At 38.9% G+C, this 21,542-nt stretch overlaps 1 long non-coding RNA gene across 1 annotated transcript in view; it reads right to left on the bottom strand.

Annotated features, from left to right (window-relative positions):
• Positions 1 to 21,542, bottom strand: part of LOC145671969 (uncharacterized) — a 209,013-nt gene that overhangs the window by 42,656 nt on the left and 144,815 nt on the right. Inside the window, exon 2 of the long non-coding RNA XR_014128605.1 lies at positions 16,937 to 17,079. This is a non-coding gene — a long non-coding RNA (uncharacterized LOC145671969). The remainder of the gene's footprint in view (positions 1 to 16,936; positions 17,080 to 21,542) is intronic.

The following is a 21,542-nucleotide window of genomic DNA, read 5'->3' as shown; positions in this document are numbered from 1 at the left end:
AGGAATTGAGTAGTGTAGGGGAACGACGTGAGCCTACTAGGCGGGAGACCTGGGTTCGATTCCCAACAAGTTTTTGTGTCACTTTTTCTTTCTTTCAAAGTTTATTTTTATAGCATAGGTGATTGAAAATAAGCTTGACTCTATCATATACGGCATTTCATTCCAACCGGACCCGCAACTAAAACTATTAAATCGAAAGGGGCACTTTCCCACGTATCTTATATATTATAAATATGTACGCTGCCGACGAGACAATTTTCAAGAGGGGCCATTTGTGTGTGTGTATGAGCGTGTGTGTGCAGTGGCGTACGCAGGAATTTATTTCGGGAGGGGTCCAAACTCAATATCTGTGTATTTTATATTGAAATTCCTAAACTTGTCCCAAAAATTAGGCTACATTTACACAAAAGTTGGAATTTCGGGGGTGGTCCGGCCCCCAGGAACCACCCCCTGCGTACGTCCCTGTATGTGTGTGTATTTCCTTAAAATTAATATTTTATACTTTCCATTTGTGGTATTCACTCCAAATTTGGTATACGCAGGTATCTTAACGAGGGACATAAAAGGGGAGAGAGATATTTTGCAATCGTTTCCGGTTTGAAGTAGACACTGTTGTCGGGAGACAAAATGTATTGTTGTCTTGTATGGAAACTATATCGTGAAAAAGATGCCCATTGTTTCTTTCAGACTCTTTTTGGGGAACACCGCCTCCTCAGAGCGCCCCTGGCGAGATCAAAATAATACGTATATAATACAATAACAAATAGAATGTTATCAGCAGTGCCCCCGAGGTAATACTCCCCCCCCTCGAACATTGCTTCCGATAGAGACACTGGTGATGCTCCATTTCCAATGCTACATATGTTTGATATTAAATACTTCAGTATCGTCTCGAAACTTTACACGAACATACTGCCTAGTTTCGAGACCATCTCAACAGTTAGCGTATAAATATATCCTTTCCGTCTATGTCTGTAATAACGAAAATATTTTGTTCACGCAATGCCAACAGAAATTATTTTCATAAAACAAAGCAACGTGATAAGAAAAAAAACGCAAGATAAAACAAGGTCGGCGGGGATTCGAACCCAGACCTGCTACTCAGAAACCAGACACTTTACCGCGGAGCTAACTTACTACGTTGAATCCTGCTTGTTCTATTCTCCTCAATATACCACATAAGAGGAAAAATTAAGGCAATTCAAAAATATGGCAATTTTGAATTCAAGATGGCGACTTCTCCAATGACTTGTTTCTTCACTTAAACTGAACTACGTCCTTAATAACATAGCGAAACCTGGCTTACCTACCAAGAGCACAACTTACAATTTTCATGGTTACAAATTTTTGAGCCGCCATTTTGAATCGAAGATGACGACTTTTCCAACATGTCGGAATTTTCCCCTCACATGCGCTGTACTCTACACACTTGAACGCAATTTCGTGATTCCACCATATCTACAAATTGTGTAGAATTAGACGCCCCCTTATAATATTCCTAGCACTTTCTTACACCGAACATGACTATTTTTTTCAAGTTTAAGGGCGGATTCGCAAACTACGCATCAGAATAATCATCACCTCGAAATTTCTACCTCCTAGATACAGCCATTACAAATTTCACATTTTTTCGATTTGCGCCGGGAAACGAAAACGAATTTTAATGCTCTTTTTTCTATCATAAACTATGTTCCTACCTTCACTGCCTGACAAAATATGACGTTTCTATTGTGTGCGGAACTACTCTAAAAACCAGCATTTCAAAACGACGAAAAATTTCGACACTTCATTTGCATGGAAAATGTCGCCTTTTTCGTGATATCGGAATTTTCCCACTACTCACATCCCATGACGAACAAGTATGCAAAATTTGGTGTTTGTATGTTTTGTGAAAGTACGCAAACAATTAAGTGTGTTTCCGATTATAGAGGTATATAATTCCACAGACGCGGGCCCGCTACGTACCAGTACTATGTGAGCAGTAGGTAGGAAGTCCAGAATCTAAGGAATTGAGTAGTGTAGGGGAACGACGTGAGCCTACTAGGCGGGAGACCTGGGTTCGATTCCCAACAAGTTTTTGTGTCACTTTTTCTTTCTTTCAAAGTTTATTTTTATAGCATAGGTGATTGAAAATAAGCTTGACTCTATCATATACGGCATTTCATTCCAACCGGACCCGCAACTAAAACTATTAAATCGAAAGGGGCACTTTCCCACGTATCTTATATATTATAAATATGTACGCTGCCGACGAGACAATTTTCAAGAGGGGCCATTTGTGTGTGTGTATGAGCGTGTGTGTGCAGTGGCGTACGCAGGAATTTATTTCGGGAGGGGTCCAAACTCAATATCTGTGTATTTTATATTGAAATTCCTAAACTTGTCCCAAAAATTAGGCTACATTTACACAAAAGTTGGAATTTCGGGGGTGGTCCGGCCCCCAGGAACCACCCCCTGCGTACGTCCCTGTATGTGTGTGTATTTCCTTAAAATTAATATTTTATACTTTCCATTTGTGGTATTCACTCCAAATTTGGTATACGCAGGTATCTTAACGAGGGACATAAAAGGGGAGAGAGATATTTTGCAATCGTTTCCGGTTTGAAGTAGACACTGTTGTCGGGAGACAAAATGTATTGTTGTCTTGTATGGAAACTATATCGTGAAAAAGATGCCCATTGTTTCTTTCAGACTCTTTTTGGGGAACACCGCCTCCTCAGAGCGCCCCTGGCGAGATCAAAATAATACGTATATAATACAATAACAAATAGAATGTTATCAGCAGTGCCCCCGAGGTAATACTCCCCCCCCCTCGAACATTGCTTCCGATAGAGACACTGGTGATGCTCCATTTCCAATGCTACATATGTTTGATATTAAATACTTCAGTATCGTCTCGAAACTTTACACGAACATACTGCCTAGTTTCGAGACCATCTCAACAGTTAGCGTATAAATATATCCTTTCCGTCTATGTCTGTAATAACGAAAATATTTTGTTCACGCAATGCCAACAGAAATTATTTTCATAAAACAAAGCAACGTGATAAGAAAAAAAACGCAAGATAAAACAAGGTCGGCGGGGATTCGAACCCAGACCTGCTACTCAGAAACCAGACACTTTACCGCGGAGCTAACTTACTACGTTGAATCCTGCTTGTTCTATTCTCCTCAATATACCACATAAGAGGAAAAATTAAGGCAATTCAAAAATATGGCAATTTTGAATTCAAGATGGCGACTTCTCCAATGATTTGTTTCTTCACTTAAACTGAACTACGTCCTTAATAACATAGCGAAACCTGGCTTACCTACCAAGAGCACAACTTACAATTTTCACGGTTACAAATTTTTGAGCCGCCATTTTGAATCGAAGATGACGACTTTTCCAACATGTCGGAATTTTCCCCTCACATGCGCTGTACTCTACACACTTGAACGCAATTTCGTGATTCCACCATATCTACAAATTGTGTAGAATTAGACGCCCCCTTATAATATTCCTAGCACTTTCTTACACCGAACATGACTATTTTTTTCAAGTTTAAGGGCGGATTCGCAAACTACGCATCAGAATAATCATCACCTCGAAATTTCTACCTCCTAGATACAGCCATTACAAATTTCACATTTTTTCGATTTGCGCCGGGAAACGAAAACGAATTTTAATGCTCTTTTTTCTATCATAAACTATGTTCCTACCTTCACTGCCTGACAAAATATGACGTTTCTATTGTGTGCGGAACTACTCTAAAAACCAGCATTTCAAAACGACGAAAAATTTCGACACTTCATTTGCATGGAAAATGTCGCCTTTTTCGTGATATCGGAATTTTCCCATTACTCACATCCCATGACGAACAAGTATGCAAAATTTGGTGTTTGTATGTTTTGTGAAAGTACGCAAACAATTAAGTGTGTTTCCGATTATAGAGGTATATAATTCCACAGACGCGGGCCCGCTACGTACCAGTACTATGTGAGCAGTAGGTAGGAAGTCTAGAATCTAAGGAATTGAGTAGTGTAGGGGAACGACGTGAGTCTACTAGGCGGGAGACCTGGGTTCGATTCCCAACAAGTTTTTGTGTCACTTTTTCTTTCTTTCAAAGTTTATTTTTATAGCATAGGTGATTGAAAATAAGCTTGACTCTATCATATACGGCATTTCATTCCAACCGGACCCGCAACTAAAACTATTAAATCGAAAGGAGCACTTTCCCACGTATCTTATATATTATAAATATGTACGCTGCCGACGAGACAATTTTCAAGAGGGGCCCATTTGTGTGTGTGTATGAGCGTGTGTGTGCAGTGGCGTACGCAGGAATTTATTTCGGGAGGGGTCCAAACTCAATATCTGTGTATTTTATATTGAAATTCCTAAACTTGTCCCAAAAATTAGGCTACATTTACACAAAAGTTGGAATTTCGGGGGTGGTCCGGCCCCCAGGAACCACCCCCTGCGTACGTCCCTGTATGTGTGTGTATTTCCTTAAAATTAATATTTTATACTTTCCATTTGTGGTATTCACTCCAAATTTGGTATACGCAGGTATCTTAACGAGGGACATAAAAGGGGAGAGAGATATTTTGCAATCGTTTCCGGTTTGAAGTAGACACTGTTGTCGGGAGACAAAATGTATTGTTGTCTTGTATGGAAACTATATCGTGAAAAAGATGCCCATTGTTTCTTTCAGACTCTTTTTGGGGAACACCGCCTCCTCAGAGCGCCCCTGGCGAGATCAAAATAATACGTATATAATACAATAACAAATAGAATGTTATCAGCAGTGCCCCCGAGGTAATACTCCCCCCCTCGAACATTGCTTCCGATAGAGACACTGGTGATGCTCCATTTCCAATGCTACATATGTTTGATATTAAATACTTCAGTATCGTCTCGAAACTTTACACGAACATACTGCCTAGTTTCGAGACCATCTCAACAGTTAGCGTATAAATATATCCTTTCCGTCTATGTCTGTAATAACGAAAATATTTTGTTCACGCAATGCCAACAGAAATTATTTTCATAAAACAAAGCAACGTGATAAGAAAAAAAACGCAAGATAAAACAAGGTCGGCGGGGATTCGAACCCAGACCTGCTACTCAGAAACCAGACACTTTACCGCGGAGCTAACTTACTACGTTGAATCCTGCTTGTTCTATTCTCCTCAATATACCACATAAGAGGAAAAATTAAGGCAATTCAAAAATATGGCAATTTTGAATTCAAGATGGCGACTTCTCCAATGATTTGTTTCTTCACTTAAACTGAACTACGTCCTTAATAACATAGCGAAACCTGGCTTACCTACCAAGAGCACAACTTACAATTTTCATGGTTACAAATTTTTGAGCCGCCATTTTGAATCGAAGATGACGACTTTTCCAACATGTCGGAATTTTCCCCTCACATGCGCTGTACTCTACACACTTGAACGCAATTTCGTGATTCCACCATATCTACAAATTGTGTAGAATTAGACGCCCCCTTATAATATTCCTAGCACTTTCTTACACCGAACATGACTATTTTTTTCAAGTTTAAGGGCGGATTCGCAAACTACGCATCTGAATAATCATCACCTCGAAATTTCTACCTCCTAGATACAGCCATTACAAATTTCACATTTTTTCGATTTGCGCCGGGAAACGAAAACGAATTTTAATGCTCTTTTTTCTATCATAAACTATGTTCCTACCTTCACTGCCTGACAAAATATGACGTTTCTATTGTGTGCGGAACTACTCTAAAAACCAGCATTTCAAAACGACGAAAAATTTCGACACTTCATTTGCATGGAAAATGTCGCCTTTTTCGTGATATCGGAATTTTCCCACTACTCACATCCCATGACGAACAAGTATGCAAAATTTGGTGTTTGTATGTTTTGTGAAAGTACGCAAACAATTAAGTGTGTTTCCGATTATAGAGGTATATAATTCCACAGACGCGGGCCCGCTACGTACCAGTACTATGTGAGCAGTAGGTAGGAAGTCCAGAATCTAAGGAATTGAGTAGTGTAGGGGAACGACGTGAGCCTACTAGGCGGGAGACCTGGGTTCGATTCCCAACAAGTTTTTGTGTCACTTTTTCTTTCTTTCAAAGTTTATTTTTATAGCATAGGTGATTGAAAATAAGCTTGACTCTATCATATACGGCATTTCATTCCAACCGGACCCGCAACTAAAACTATTAAATCGAAAGGGGCACTTTCCCACGTATCTTATATATTATAAATATGTACGCTGCCGACGAGACAATTTTCAAGAGGGGCCCATTTGTGTGTGTGTATGAGCGTGTGTGTGCAGTGGCGTACGCAGGAATTTATTTCGGGAGGGGTCCAAACTCAATATCTGTGTATTTTATATTGAAATTCCTAAACTTGTCCCAAAAATTAGGCTACATTTACACAAAAGTTGGAATTTCGGGGGTGGTCCGGCCCCCAGGAACCACCCCCTGCGTACGTCCCTGTATGTGTGTGTATTTCCTTAAAATTAATATTTTATACTTTCCATTTGTGGTATTCACTCCAAATTTGGTATACGCAGGTATCTTAACGAGGGACATAAAAGGGGAGAGAGATATTTTGCAATCGTTTCCGGTTTGAAGTAGACACTGTTGTCGGGAGACAAAATGTATTGTTGTCTTGTATGGAAACTATATCGTGAAAAAGATGCCCATTGTTTCTTTCAGACTCTTTTTGGGGAACACCGCCTCCTCAGAGCGCCCCTGGCGAGATCAAAATAATACGTATATAATACAATAACAAATAGAATGTTATCAGCAGTGCCCCCGAGGTAATACTCCCCCCCCTCGAACATTGCTTCCGATAGAGACACTGGTGATGCTCCATTTCCAATGCTACATATGTTTGATATTAAATACTTCAGTATCGTCTCGAAACTTTACACGAACATACTGCCTAGTTTCGAGACCATCTCAACAGTTAGCGTATAAATATATCCTTTCCGTCTATGTCTGTAATAACGAAAATATTTTGTTCACGCAATGCCAACAGAAATTATTTTCATAAAACAAAGCAACGTGATAAGAAAAAAAACGCAAGATAAAACAAGGTCGGCGGGGATTCGAACCCAGACCTGCTACTCAGAAACCAGACACTTTACCGCGGAGCTAACTTACTACGTTGAATCCTGCTTGTTCTATTCTCCTCAATATACCACATAAGAGGAAAAATTAAGGCAATTCAAAAATATGGCAATTTTGAATTCAAGATGGCGACTTCTCCAATGATTTGTTTCTTCACTTAAACTGAACTACGTCCTTAATAACATAGCGAAACCTGGCTTACCTACCAAGAGCACAACTTACAATTTTCATGGTTACAAATTTTTGAGCCGCCATTTTGAATCGAAGATGACGACTTTTCCAACATGTCGGAATTTTCCCCTCACATGCGCTGTACTCTACACACTTGAACGCAATTTCGTGATTCCACCATATCTACAAATTGTGTAGAATTAGACGCCCCCTTATAATATTCCTAGCACTTTCTTACACCGAACATGACTATTTTTTTCAAGTTTAAGGGCGGATTCGCAAACTACGCATCAGAATAATCATCACCTCGAAATTTCTACCTCCTAGATACAGCCATTACAAATTTCACATTTTTTCGATTTGCGCCGGGAAACGAAAACGAATTTTAATGCTCTTTTTTCTATCATAAACTATGTTCCTACCTTCACTGCCTGACAAAATATGACGTTTCTATTGTGTGCGGAACTACTCTAAAAACCAGCATTTCAAAACGACGAAACATTTCGACACTTCATTTGCATGGAAAATGTCGCCTTTTTCGTGATATCGGAATTTTTTCATTACTCACATCCCATGACGAACAAGTATGCAAAATTTGGTGTTTGTATGTTTTGTGAAAGTACGCAAACAATTAAGTGTGTTTCCGATTATAGAGGTATATAATTCCACAGACGCGGGCCCGCTACGTACCAGTACTATGTGAGCAGTAGGTAGGAAGTCCAGAATCTAAGGAATTGAGTAGTGTAGGGGAACGACGTGAGCCTACTAGGCGGGAGACCTGGGTTCGATTCCCAACAAGTTTTTGTGTCACTTTTTCTTTCTTTCAAAGTTTATTTTTATAGCATAGGTGATTGAAAATAAGCTTGACTCTATCATATACGGCATTTCATTCCAACCGGACCCGCAACTAAAACTATTAAATCGAAAGGGGCACTTTCCCACGTATCTTATATATTATAAATATGTACGCTGCCGACGAGACAATTTTCAAGAGGGGCCCATTTGTGTGTGTGTATGAGCGTGTGTGTGCAGTGGCGTACGCAGGAATTTATTTCGGGAGGGGTCCAAACTCAATATCTGTGTATTTTATATTGAAATTCCTAAACTTGTCCCAAAAATTAGGCTACATTTACACAAAAGTTGGAATTTCGGGGGTGGTCCGGCCCCCAGGAACCACCCCCTGCGTACGTCCCTGTATGTGTGTGTATTTCCTTAAAATTAATATTTTATACTTTCCATTTGTGGTATTCACTCCAAATTTGGTATACGCAGGTATCTTAACGAGGGACATAAAAGGGGAGAGAGATATTTTGCAATCGTTTCCGGTTTGAAGTAGACACTGTTGTCGGGAGACAAAATGTATTGTTGTCTTGTATGGAAACTATATCGTGAAAAAGATGCCCATTGTTTCTTTCAGACTCTTTTTGGGGAACACCGCCTCCTCAGAGCGCCCCTGGCGAGATCAAAATAATACGTATATAATACAATAACAAATAGAATGTTATCAGCAGTGCCCCCGAGGTAATACTCCCCCCCTCGAACATTGCTTCCGATAGAGACACTGGTGATGCTCCATTTCCAATGCTACATATGTTTGATATTAAATACTTCAGTATCGTCTCGAAACTTTACACGAACATACTGCCTAGTTTCGAGACCATCTCAACAGTTAGCGTATAAATATATCCTTTCCGTCTATGTCTGTAATAACGAAAATATTTTGTTCACGCAATGCCAACAGAAATTATTTTCATAAAACAAAGCAACGTGATAAGAAAAAAAACGCAAGATAAAACAAGGTCGGCGGGGATTCGAACCCAGACCTGCTACTCAGAAACCAGACACTTTACCGCGGAGCTAACTTACTACGTTGAATCCTGCTTGTTCTATTCTCCTCAATATACCACATAAGAGGAAAAATTAAGGCAATTCAAAAATATGGCAATTTTGAATTCAAGATGGCGACTTCTCCAATGATTTGTTTCTTCACTTAAACTGAACTACGTCCTTAATAACATAGCGAAACCTGGCTTACCTACCAAGAGCACAACTTACAATTTTCACGGTTACAAATTTTTGAGCCGCCATTTTGAATCGAAGATGACGACTTTTCCAACATGTCGGAATTTTCCCCTCACATGCGCTGTACTCTACACACTTGAACGCAATTTCGTGATTCCACCATATCTACAAATTGTGTAGAATTAGACGCCCCCTTATAATATTCCTAGCACTTTCTTACACCGAACATGACTATTTTTTTCAAGTTTAAGGGCGGATTCGCAAACTACGCATCAGAATAATCATCACCTCGAAATTTCTACCTCCTAGATACAGCCATTACAAATTTCACATTTTTTCTATTTGCGCCGGGAAACGAAAACGAATTTTAATGCTCTTTTTTCTATCATAAACTATGTTCCTACCTTCACTGCCTGACAAAATATGACGTTTCTATTGTGTGCGGAACTACTCTAAAAACCAGCATTTCAAAACGACGAAAAATTTCGACACTTCATTTGCATGGAAAATGTCGCCTTTTTCGTGATATCGGAATTTTCCCATTACTCACATCCCATGACGAACAAGTATGCAAAATTTGGTGTTTGTATGTTTTGTGAAAGTACGCAAACAATTAAGTGTGTTTCCGATTATAGAGGTATATAATTCTGTGAAATCTAAGAAATATATGTTATTGTGAGAATGTTCTAAGAAAACTAAACTATCAAGGTTTTCTTGATACATATCTATGTGAGCACCTCGTGTAGCACGGGACACATCAAACTGATAGTCTATCTCCTGCCAAACAGGAAGATTTCTGTTCTCCAGTCAACGCTGCTGACTCTTAGCGGTAGAAAGTGCAAACACTGCGTGGAAACTAAACTGAAAATTAGGCTTTCGAAACGTATGTCTCACAATAATACATGCTTATTAGATTTTACAGAATAAATTTCTAAAAATTGATTCATCATTTTGACTTGCTCTGTATCAGGGACAGATCCAGGGGGGGGGGTGATCGGGGCAATGCCCCCCCCAGAAGAGGAAACTTTCTTATTTTATATGTATAAATAAACCCACTCCAGAGTTTGGAGCTCTTAATAGTAGCTCTAAGTAGCAATATTACAACCCACCGTCCCCCCCAGAAGGACGTCCTGGATCCGCCTCTGCTCTGTATGTGTACAGGGCAAGTCAAAATGATGGATCCGATTTCAGAAATTTATTCGTGTATGTGTGTGTGTGTGTATTTTCAAGAAATAGTCACTTCTAAAAATTTACTTAAGTACTAGCTGAACCTGCGCTCTCTACACAGCGCATCATTCGCATATGAGCATAAATATTCTTCTCATTCCTCACATCTGTACATGTCCCTTTACGGACACAAGTGAAAAAAGTCTTGATTTAAAAAAAATCGGCAAGGCGTATCATAAAGGGGACCTTAATATTTCGCACCGTTTGCAAGATTTGAGCCTACTTCCGGTTGGAGTTTCTAATTCATGCATGACCAGATTTTTCTTTCTTCTTCCATGCAGTATGTAATAAGCAAATACATTACATACGCAATTAATTATAATCGCAGTTATATATGGTGTTCATTGGGCAAATCACTCCAAAAATAAAGATTCATCTTACTGGTTAACCTGGAGAAATGGTTATCGTTCCTTTGTCACTATTATTTGGCCATGAAATAAATGCCTGAGACATATGCAACCCCTATATACAACAGCGTGGTGTTAGAATGTATAACGCACAGGATATGATGATTTACTTTTTTAAAAAAAAATTCAACGTTTCCATGCGTACCCTACAAAATGCAATAAAGAAATAACGGCCATGTCTTTAAAATATTCAATTAGAACTGGACAATCTACGCAAAATTTCCAATCGATCAGTGAAAACGCCATCTTTCTAGAGCCTGTAGTTTCCGAGATCTCATTGTCGAAAGAATTGCCCACAAACATATAAATTTAATTTAAAAGAACTCGGAAGATGGAAGCACAATTCATGTGCATTAATTTTAGAGAAGGCTTATTAAAATACAAAGGTTTTGAACAACAATTTTATATCATAAACTTTATGAAAAAGATCTAGTTAACTGATTTATTTAAAGTACTCGTACTTAAAATGTTTCTCTCTGTTAAACGCGAAATCACACATAATCGTAAATGAAAGATTTGAAAACCAAAGTTATACGTTGGAGCTCGGGCGCTTTTAATACATACTCTCTCATCAGCTAGACGTACCAAACGTCATAAGTTGTCTTTTGTATAAAACCTAGCCTAGCTGGGAAGTGTTAACGTGCCTTCGAGGACATTGTGTAGTACACGCACAATCGAGACCAGCACGCATACGCTCTCACTGGGATTGACAACGCTTTTCAGTGCTGGAGGGTGAACCTATCATCATCATTACACTCTGTGTCATTATTTCATACACTACACATCTCAAAGCGTATCATATTCTTTCATTTGGGCATCAGCCCAGGGGCAGATTTTTCGATGGCGGACTCACGGCTAGGATCAGGCAAAACGATGAAAGGCAAGCACACAGGATTACCGCAAGTTTTAGCTGGACCCACCGATAGCAACACGAAGCTGAGGACCCGCAGGGATCCAAGTCACGCTTCTTCCACAATCATTAAATCTCAGCAGCAGCGGCGAGGTTCTCAAGCCTCAGTTGCCTCTGCAACTTCAGTCATCTCTTCTGGCTCTGTACGCAGCAGATCGCCACATACTCCAGAACAGACAGACAGTTATGCCGAACGCCTTCAGCAATCTCCACCTCCGAAAAAGCAACATCTCGCTTCTAATTCGGATCTTAGCCAAATTCCAATGGACACAGCTTCATCTTCAAATCATGCTGACGGATCTACTTCACCCTCAATTCACTCAATGTTGCTCACGAATTTCGACGTGAAATTCAACAATGCGAAGCTTGTTGCCATCCAACTTCGCAAGTACCTACCTCGAGCAGCTATATCACAAATAGTCCATACGAGGAATGGTATCATATTAAAAACACCGGATCAGACTCTTCTCACTACAATCAAAAACAAAGTCCCCATCGACACCTTTGGTTCCAATGCGAAGATTCAAGCACTGAACTCTTCCACACGTAAACAGCCTCCACCACCGAAACGATCACCATTGTTATCTGTTGTGATTCGGGGGGTTGACCCCTCTTATACAGATGAAGAGGTCCAAGAGGAGCTCAAGCTAGAAGGTCATACTATTACGAAAGTTCTAAGAATTCGAAACGACCAAGGCCCTACTTATATGGTTCGTGTTCTCACAAACCACCAAGACACCATCGATGAGCTATTGGGATCAGGAGCCTACATTTATAACCATAAACACCGAGTAGAGCCATCACGAACACCAGTTCCTATGCCTATCCGCTGTGAGCGATGCCAGGTTTACAATGCTCATCAGACATCTGATTGTAAAAACATAAGTAAATGTGGCTACTGTGCTGGCCCACATAACACCCGGACTTGTAACAACTTGCAATTGCCACCAAAATGCGCCACTTGTAATGAACAGCATCCGGCCTACAGTTATAAGTGTAAGGCAAAGCCGGACCCTATTCAGGACCATCCTGAACTCGTCGTTCCTTTACGACCACCGACGCCAGTTCAAACCACTCCACATCCAATTGACGCTCCTGTTTCATTGGACCAGCTACTAACGTTTCTGACACTAGCTCTGCAAAATATTCATCCTTTCATTAGGCCTCATATTCTACAACAAATCATTATAGCAGCAAAAACAACCTTCCATGTCAATTTTACTGCAACATATTCCGGCAATACTGTTCATTTCCATAAATCACATGCTACTACTATCGATTAATATCATGGCTTTAACCTTTCTCTTTCTCAACATCCGGTCACTACCAAAGAACAAAATTTTATTTGAACAGCTTCTTCTCGAAGAGCATGTAACAGTCTTCCTACTTAATGAAACATTTCTTACAAGCTCTCGCTCTTGTCGTTTACCACGATATACCATGCTTCATTCTGCAAACCCTCTACCTACACTTCGAGCTAATGGGGGAGTGGCCATAGGGATTTCTCCTCACATCCCTTTTCGCCAACATCACTATACTGCAACAGCTGTTCCCGAATACCTGATTGCCACTGTTTACTTGAAAAATATCATAATCACACTGGCAACTATATATATAAGACCAAACCATCCATTACCTGAGCAGTTCGTACAATATATCTCCAACACCTTCAATAGATATATTATCATGGCTGACTTCAATATGCATAGCCGCAGCGATGGTGACCGGATCAATTTTGTTAACTTTATAACTACACACACTACTGGAATCATTCTTGATCTTCCGCAAGCTACACGTCCCATCTCAAACACCAAGCCTGACATAGTCATCGCCTCAGCAAATCTTGTCTCACACTGCAATGTCGAAATCCTTGATCTTCTGGGCAGCGATCATGCACCCATCAAGCTCGTCTATAAACCATATTTAGCTACAACTAGTTCTTCGTTACCATTGCGAGTGAGCTTGCGTTATGATAGAGCTAAATGGGACCAATATCGTACACATATTTCAGACCTCACCAGAGATCTAACCGAACCCACCACAAGCGATGATTTATATCAGACTGTAGACACCATTACCTCTGCAATCCAAGAAGCCAGCAACTTATACATTCCAACCACCCAATCCGTTCCCTATCAACCTAAGCTTCCGCCTCAATACATCACTATGATCAAACGTTCACGCCAGTTCTATCGAGACTATCTTCGCACTCGCAATCCAGAAGCACTCCGACATCACAAACAACTCCAACGGACAGTTCACAACTACGTCAAAGCATATAAACTTCGCTCCTGGGTGAAGACATGCAACAATCTTTCCGAAACATCGCATCCTACAAAATTCTGGATTCGCTTTAATGCATTGTGTGGGAAGTTTACTACTACACCCTACCCTATTTTATTAGGTGACACACCTATTACTACTGATCGAGATAAAGCGAATGCATTTGCAGACCACTTACAAGAAATTTTCACACCGCCAACTGACAACGCACCACACGCCGCAGACAGAATTAACACCTCATCGCCACAACTTCAACCAAATATTACTCATATCTTACCTACTAATGCTGCTGTCTCTGCTCCCATCACTGTTCAGGAAATCTCACAAGTTCTTCACAATAAACGAAATACTGCACCAGGGCTCGATAACGTGACATATCGCCATATCAAAGAAAGTCCTATCTCACTTCTGCTTCTTCTTGCGAATGTTTACACCTTCATACTGCGCACTGGCTACTTTCCTTTAGCTTGGAAAACATCTAAGACGCTTATGTTTCCTAAACCACACAAACCGCCGCAGAGTATTGCATCCTATAGACCTATCCAACTTACTTCCACCTTCAGTAAGATCTTAGAGCGCATTCTGGTTAAACGATTACATCTTTTCATCGCCGATCATAACTTACTCCCAGTCACTCAAGCAGGTTTTAGGCCAGCCTTCTCTATCAACGATCAGCTACTCCGACTCACGACGCTCATCACACAACATTATAATTCAGCTCAACCTTCTTGTTTAGTGTTATTTGACTTGGAGAAAGCATTCGACAAGGTCTGGCACCTTGGGCTCATATATAAACTTATCAAATTCCAGCTTCCTATCTCATATATCCGCCTCATATATAATTTCATTACCAATCGTATCCCCTATATCTCCGTACGTGGCAGTTTATCACACCCTATCTTTCTATTCACTGGAGTACCGCAAGGGTCGGCTTTATCTCCTTTACTATATCTTCTGTATGTACCTGATATGCCCCGATTACCAGATAAAGTACACCTCTTTCAATATGCGGATGACACGGCCCTTCTAGCAGTTGGAACAACTATCCAGCAGATCAATACTATCTTACAGACTGCTATCGAAAGCTTCTACACCTGGTGTACTCTTTGGAGGCTTACTATTAACGCAGCGAAAACTCAGGCCATAGTTTTCTTACCACCCAGACAAACTTCCAAATTCCGTAGAAATCCACGAAAACTCTCTCTCCAGGTTGATGGGGTGCCTATTCAACTCAGTAATACTGTTACATATCTGGGAATTACATACGACCGCCACCTTACCTGGTCGCAACACTTGAAAAATGTTACTACTAAAGCCTATAATAGACTTAATCTCTTGAAACGATTGACTGGTACCATTTGGGGCCTTAAAGCACACACCATACTAAATACGTACAAAGTTTTTTTTACGACCAGTCCTCACGTACGGCTTCACTGCTTGGTTAGCTGCTCCGACAAAATTCTACAATAAACTCTTAATCTTAGAACGCCATGCCTTTCGTACAGCTTTTCGTATTAAGCTACCTAGTCCCACAGAGGAACTGTACCGCCGAATTACTTTTCCGACCTTACAATACTATCTTGAAAAGCTGCGGCTAACATATATCACCAAACGTTTCAAAACCCGACATCCTTTACTTCAGGAGACAATGCGTTATTTAGCACTTCACCCAACACCTCACCGTTACTATCATTCTCCACTTTCACTTCTCTTCACCTTATATCACTATACTCTACCACCGTTAGATCCCGCTTTACTTATCATCGCCGATTACGTCATTCATGAACATCTTCCTCTCATTCACCCATCATTTCCAGCACAGTGATTACCATTAATTACTAACATGGGCCTCATTCGTTTTCATCATTGCCTAGAGCAGCCCCTAGGCTGAAGATAAGCTCATTTGTCTAACTAACATCACCCACGTGTTGTCCTGTGTATGCACCTCACCACATTATTCACGCCCATTACTAGATCATCTGTATCGTACATGCTATACTTCATCCTTCGTTATGATCATTAATGTTCTTTGCTTATAATATACTGTCTGATTATTTCCTTATGTATTTTCCTTTATTAACAATCATATATATGTAAAGTAACGTTTCATTCATCTATTTATATAATCTATCACATCTTACTTTTGGCACTTCTATTGTTCTCATGTTTTGCTTTGTTTTCTCACTTATATATATATATATATATATATATATATATATATATATATATATATATATATTTCTATAATTATCATATTCATATTTATGCTGTGTTCAATTATACTCGCTATTATGTTACTGCTCTTATGTTATTAAAACTAAACCTACCACTCAAGTATGATTATGATCGAAAAGATATCAAGTTCTAGTAATAAATAAATAAATAAATTACTCTTAGCCCACCCATGCGTTACATCTTTAACATATTACCTTCACTTCTCACACCTAAGAGAGGGTGTAGCCCTCTAAAAGGGAGCTAGCCTATGGCTAGCACTTCAAAAAAAAAAAGCGCTTTTAATTGCTATTGTAGCATTTTAATAGATAGATGACTAAAGAAAAATGGAAACGCATACAATCACTTGACGTAAGATACATGAAAGTTAAAAGAACTTATAAATTGATTATATGTGACAGCACCCAATGCAATTCTTTTGAGTCATAGATAAATATTTTTTTCTTAAAATAATTTTCTTGAAAACAGAAATAATCTTTTTAGGTAGTACGTACGATTTGGTTTATTGTGTTGCTAATTTTTTTTAAAGAAAACATTTTTTTTTTTTTTGTTTTCTGTCAACTTACCTAGAGATGTCCGTTGGTTCAATCTTCTTCTTGGTCGATTCCATGTTATCACTACCGGGATCGAGCTCCGGTTCTAATTCGGGTGAGGTCCAAGGACTTCCATCGCTAGCGCGACTACGGACCTCAGCCAATTTGCCACGATTCTGGAAAGAAAAGACATATGTATGATTAAAATTATATATTCTAATAATTTGTGAAGAACTTAACAAAAGATTATGACTAAAATCAAGATATAGACCTTATAAACTTGCAACTATTCTATCAGGTCTTGTTTCCGTACTGTTAAACACAACACACTGAACAAGAAAGCTTTCAGTTTTACGTCCCATGGTTATGCCGGTTAGGCTAAAGGAGACGGTGATTATGAGAAACAAATGGAATGGTGGAATGAAGAAAGTGGGAGGAAGCGGAGGAACCCCGAGAAAACCCACGAGCACGGTGTTTGTCCACCACAAAGTCCACACGGCGCGAGCTAAGATCGAAGCAGGGAAGATCAGGGACCCCAAGCACCGGAGGTGAACGCTCTACCACTGAGCCACCGCGCCCCCAACTGAACAAGACTACGTGATAAAAAATATATATACAAGGTGGTAGGTAACTCCACCGAAAAACTTTGGCGCCTTTGTTATGTACAGAATTAAAGCGCACACAATGAAATTAAATCTAATAACTAATAACCAAAACAGCTGATACAAAAGAGATACTGGTATATGAATTGCGAATGTCACATATTCATACATAAGGCTGTCAACTGGCCGGCTTTTCATTGGCCTGGTCGGAAAAAATGCTGTTATTCTGATTAAAGCCGATGACGGGTACAAACTTCTCACCAGCCCCTTTATAACCGTTTTTTTTTTTCAAATTTGTATCTAGTTCGAAGTATAGATATTGAAAAGTAGCTGTCATTATGTAAACTCAAAACTGTTACCTTTCACCATCTATCAACGATTAATATATTTTGTTCACCAATGTTTAGAAAATTTTAGAGAGATGACAGGGTATGTATCAGGGAAAATTTGAAATTTACTTTCAAGGAATTTTATACATTTATTAAGATTGGAAAAGGACTTCTTAAAGCAATTTCCTATAGTTGAAGTAGAGACTATATGTTTAAAGAGTGAATTTCATTTTCCAAATCCAAAATTGTCACGTAAAGATTATTATACTTTTGTTCATCTGTTTCGATAATTTTAAAGGAATGGTAGTTACTGGTAAATACAATAAATTGATCAATACCGATTGATCAATTTCAGTTTCTCATTTATAGCACAATGTGTCTATTAAGCTTATTAGTGAATGTTCTAATGACATACAGGATATATGTGTTAATGCACTTTTGTTCACGATAGTACATTTCCTTTCCATGGATAGGTCCGAACAGAAATATTTCACGCTGCGACCTATATCATAGAGAATTTTGAGGAAGTGCCGTTTTTTTTTTATTTTACAGAGTTGGCAACCCTATTCATATATCAACACACACACAGACACATGTGCGTAAAAGAAAAAACTACATTGCAAATCATCCGTCTTGGTTGTTACGCAATGTACAATATACTTCCACATGAGGGGAAACAATGTTTATTAATGTCATACGTTCTGGAAACCAACCTTGAAACCCGCCAGATATAGGAACAACATGTTAGCTGGGAGGGTCCAAAGTATTTGAGGAAGGTCCAATAAGTCTACGTAATAACGCACCTGTCTTAATACTGTACCCGAAAAGATAAGTAATTCTTAGTTACTGTCACCTATATTTTTAGAAAAAATGATAGAACGATTATTTCTATAAGAAAAGAAAGAGTACATGATGAGGCGTAAAATAAAATATTTAGCCTACATCAATCATTTCTCTGTTAAACAGGTATAGGTCGTTCAGAAAGTCTGCAAATGTTAGTCGAGTTTCGAATTTTTTATGAGGTCCGTGCCCGGTGGAACCCCCTCGTAGCTGCGCCCCTGAGCATTGTTAACTAGTCCCAAATTCGATGTGGCGTTTCCCATCATACAGTTTTATCAAGAGTATAAAATATACTTATTTTATAAAAGAAATTTGTATATACTAAAATACTATCCACAGAGGGGGGTGGGGATTCTGCATATTGACTTATTAATATTTGGTTTACAAATTACTGTAGAAGAAACCTTCATTATCTATATAAGCTAATAATTAACTTGTAAATGCGGATCTACTTTCATTTGATTTCTGCTCTACTACATATTTTCTTTCTTATTTTGTAATTCTGCTATCACTTTTTTAAATGGTCATTATATTGATTTGCTTCAGTATAAGTATCGTAATTTTAAAATATGAATGCATAAAAACAAATTCCGTTTGTTAATTGCTAGTGAAATAAAATTCAGAAAGCTCATTTAGCGGGAAAAACCTTCTCATTCACTGGAAACCGTGCTGTGTTGCAGAAGCACTGCAATGACCAGACCCTTTAACTTCTGAGATAGGGGAAAGGAGACTTAACATTTGCTGCAATTTTCGCGCTGAAGGAATCTGGTCGTTGTATGCTCGCTGCAACACAATATAAATTAGAGACTCTGTGACGGATTATTTTAAAACGGATTAACGAAACGCACAGTTGCAGAAGTAAAAAAAAAAAAAAGTTATTTAAAGTATATATGGGAGTATTAGAAAGTATTTTTTGTGTTCTTTACTACTATTGAAAATAATATTTTTTTTCTTGAAATACTTTGGTCGTTGCGCAGCGCTGCAACACTAACATTAGCCGCCACTGTGTTATAAAGATTTAAGATGTAAATCTTGTGGTAAGGAAGCTTTAGTATAAGTAGTAGTAGTAGTAATAGTAGTAGTAATAGTAATAGTTAGTAGCAATAGTAGTAGTAGGAACCGGTTAGAAGCCCCGCAGGGGTTGGTTGGGTTCTGTTCTCGATATAAGTAATAGTAGTAGCAGTAATAGTAGTAAGAGTAGTAGTACCACTAGCAGCAGCAGCAGCAGTAGTAGTAGTATTAGTAGTAGTAGCAGTAGTAGGAGTAGGAGTAGTAGTAGCAGTAAAAAATGAAATGAAATGAAATTTTTGAGTTTTACGTCCCACGGTTAGTAGTAACAGTAGTAGTAGTAGTAGCAGCAGCAACAGTAGTAGTAGTGACTGTTCCAGTTCCGATGACAAAGAACTAGGGGGAGCAGGCTATACCAGAGATGCAGTGGGTCAGTGGGTCAAATTTTCTGGGTGGGTCAGTGGGTCGTGGGTCAACAGCATGTGGCCCACTGTGACCCACCATGACCCACTGCAACCCACCACTCACCATGAATCACTGCGACCAACCGACTCTGACCTACCGACTCACTCTGCTCAGTGCATTGTAGATTGGTGACTGGTATATTTGTCTGCGTTTTACTTTCAAGACGTTCATTTCTCTTCCTTTTCCATTTGTTTCTCCCTACTTACCTGAGGCGAGTTAGCTATATCAAGTGAAAAAAGAACTTCAGGCACTTTTGGATATTGATATTTGTAATTGTAATAATACCAGTACTACTACTACTTATACTACAACTTGGCTTTCGAGGCCTGTGAATTTTTAGAGGAGCTAACTACTGGAAAAATACATTTTTGAATCACTGTAATATATAAGTTATTATATAAAAAATTGAATGTAACTATGTGTGCCTGATCATAACGGCCAAATTGTAAAGTCAAATGAAATGACTTTTGGTATATAGTTAGGCCTTAATCGAAACTGAGATGTTATACTAGGTGTTACTTTCATTATAGTTCATATCCTAAGGAGGTAGTGAGGATCAGATTTTTTGCGAAAAAAGAAAATTCAGCATCTCGCAAGTCGTTAGACTTACGGAGCTGAAATTCAGTGTATTAACTCTTTATTGAAAATAAACAGAATGTGTCCTAGCATTTTTTTTTTAAATTCTCCTTTATGGGGGGGGGGGTTCTATATATGGAAAATTGGTAGTGAGTTGGTTGTAAAAATGATCATAAACGATCGATATTAGTTAAGAAAAATTTCAGAAACAAAAAATACAGTGCTTGGCTTCATATATCCATTGGTTTCTACTATAATAATTGCTGAGGCTTATGTTTATTATATGGAGCGCTTACAGCACAGGGCAATCAACTCATAAAGTTGTGAAAAAATAGACATAAAATTGTACTGTAAGCTTAATTACACGGAAATTTTAGTTTGGATTGTACGCATAATTATATGGAAAATTTTACACTTTTTTCCCCTTTACGTTGGTCTACTTACCTTAATTTGGGACTTTTAAGTGTCATCCCTTTTTCCGCTGAAAAGTATCGATCATTCAACAAGGAAATAATTATACTATGATAATTTAATTGAAATTCATCGTAATTTGGCCCATTACAAATAGCAGTGTGGTAATTGAAGGGGAAAAGGGGGGGAAATTCCCAGCACCTCTGAGCAATTCCCTGGAACCTCGTTTCCTTTTACCTTCTAGGGGGGAGGGAACTTGGTAATGGCATCAAACCTTCATGTATAATTACAAAAATTAAATTCATAAACAAATAATAAATCATCAGTTTATCAGGTTTTAATTGATAATTTATGCACAAGATTTCCTATCGAAGATGTGGCAGATGAAGTTTCTGTTCTGCATGAGTC

This window comes from Thermobia domestica, chromosome 15, assembly GCF_964235325.1.
Source record: "Thermobia domestica chromosome 15, izTheDome1.hap1.1, whole genome shotgun sequence".
NCBI lineage: Eukaryota > Metazoa > Arthropoda > Insecta > Zygentoma > Lepismatidae > Thermobia > Thermobia domestica.
Note: the sequence above shows the minus strand (reverse complement) of the source record. Positions and strands in the feature narration are given on the sequence as shown.